This window comes from Pundamilia nyererei, unplaced genomic scaffold (genome assembly GCF_000239375.1).
Source record: "Pundamilia nyererei isolate P.nyererei 1_Seehausen unplaced genomic scaffold, PunNye1.0 scaffold00192, whole genome shotgun sequence".
Taxonomy (NCBI): Eukaryota; Metazoa; Chordata; class Actinopteri; order Cichliformes; family Cichlidae; genus Pundamilia; species Pundamilia nyererei.
Window position 1 is genome coordinate 217340 of NW_005187593.1, and position 2290 is coordinate 219629.

General features: G+C 43.8%; 1 protein-coding gene across 1 annotated transcript in view; it reads right to left on the reverse strand.

The window, feature by feature from the left end:
* creb3l2 (cAMP responsive element binding protein 3-like 2) overlaps positions 1-2290 on the reverse strand; it is a 36017-nt gene that overhangs the window by 32691 nt on the left and 1036 nt on the right. The gene's annotated exons all lie outside the window — the stretch shown is intronic.

The following is a 2290-nucleotide window of genomic DNA, read 5'->3' on the forward strand; positions in this document are numbered from 1 at the left end:
GAGATGAGCCCAATAACGGTGGTGTCATCTGCAAACTTGATTAGCTTGACAGACTGGTGGGTGGAGGTGCAGGTGCAATCAGCAGGCGATGGTGCAAAAAAAGGGGGCTGAACGAGTAAATCACCATGCAGTGGCTGGTTTATGTACTTGTTGTTGTAGCAAAACAAAGTAGAATTAGCCACACCTTATAATCTGTGAATTCAGGTGTGTTCAGTCCCATCGGAACAGGTACGACATCAAAATTATGCAACAAGTCAGTTTGGGAGGTTCCTCGATATTCCACGATCAACTCCAGGTGTTTTTATTACAAAGGTTTCAGGAATACCAGCAACTCCAGCACAAAGCGTCAGACCACGTAAAGTCACAGAGTGCGGTCGTCACCAACGCTCTGCTGACTCAGTAACTGCAGGGCTCCAAACCTCCTCTGACGTTAACATCAGCACAGAAGCTGAAGGCTGGGAGCTTCACGGCCTCCATGGCTGAGCAGTGTAATGTGGAGGTGTCCCAGTACTTCTATATATAGTATATATAGTTTTGGTAAGCGCAATGTGACCTATGGCCAGCAGGGGGCAATGCCGTAGGTTGGAAAAAAGAAAAAGATTTCTTTAACAGCTAGCTAGGTGATGTCATGTTAGCAAAATACTTATTTTACACCACCTGTCGAAGGCACTCTGAAATGAGCTGGGTAGAAGAAGTATGAACCTTATTAAAAAACTTTTAAAGCACTTTATAATCAGATCTAACTGATTATGTACATGAAGTTTGAATAAATTTCCATGCGGCTGCAGAAATAACTGCCCAGACATGTTGCCAAGATGGCTGTCAAGTGGCAGGTCTTGCCTCTGGAACAAATTGCCTGCATTTTCCAGTGATCTGCAGTATATAAATCAGTAGATATAACGTATGCAAAATAGAAATACATCAGAAATGCTTACATGCAAATGGAATGGAACCAATATTTCCATTAAGTTGGTAATGATATGCATCTTTCTGTAAAGATTTAGCTCATACTCAAAGCTGCTAACGGCGGGAAAAAGCTGCAAGCGCATCGTGAAGTCGTGGTGGTGAATGATTCAGCAAAACAATGGCTGTTTTTACACATCCAGTGGTGGGTTGTTACCAACGCTGACTTTCACTCAACTTTTGCTCCATTTTTGGCCTCCCCCTGACCAACTGCTTCTTTTGGTAAATGTTTTTGATCGGAAGGCTCACAGAAATGCAAACGGCTGCATAATTTACTGCATTTTTCTGTATTTTCATTTTTCAAAGATCACAGCTACAGCTCTCGGGTCTGCAGGTATGTGAGAGGAACTGTAGCCTCGGGTCGTGTTTAAAGGCCCTTCATTCACAGCATGAATGCTCTCTGAAGCTTTAACACAAGTCTTTACCTGTCTGCGGGAGGCTGTCTGTGTTTGTGTGAGCCTGCTTTACTCACTCAAATCTCATCACACAGCCACAACATAGAGCAGGAACACCACTTCTTTCACTTTTGGGGGGGAGGGAGCAGGCAAGTCAGCATGATGCAAATGATTAAATTACAGATTTGTAACGTGGCTTAAAGCTGGGGGGGAAAGGGCTCAGAGAAGTTAATATTAAGTCAATGCAATGTCCTCAGAAAGGATGGAAACAAAAGTCAGGCTCATTAGGCGCCTGTGGTGTCTGATTCCCGTCCTGTAAGTGAGCTGGATTTCTCCCTGCAAATGCCGACGCTCCCCCTTCCTTCTCCACACACACAAATATGCAGATTTGACACACAAACACCTCTCAGTCCCACTTTCTCCATCTCACTCGCTCGCCTCTTGGCCCACAGTGTTCCCCGAGAAGTCACACAGCTGGGAGACACCCTTCAAGTTACATAACTGCAGGCCTCATCTTACTGAGGCCAGACGCAGCACTCATGTTTCTCTCTTTTTTCTACTTTAGTCTGCTGCTCTTTTCTCTGCACTGCAACGCCGTTGTTTGTGACTAACACCTTCTGTGGGCACATAAAAGCAGAAGCTTGTGTTTAAGCAAATAACGTGGTAGAACTGAAGCCGATATAATGTTGACTGCGCGTGAATAAATTCTTTAAATATCCCCACTTTGCATGGATGTCTTTTATAAATCAGATACCTGACCAATATAATAACAGCAGCTATAACGAGTTCATGGTCCGACTCCAGGTTTTATCATCTACGGGACATGAAGCAGCAGCTCACTTTAACACACTTTATAAATATTTAAAGGATACTGTTAGGTAGAGAGCCAGCTCCAAAGAATCCAGCATTAGTAAAGCACTAAAACTAAAGTT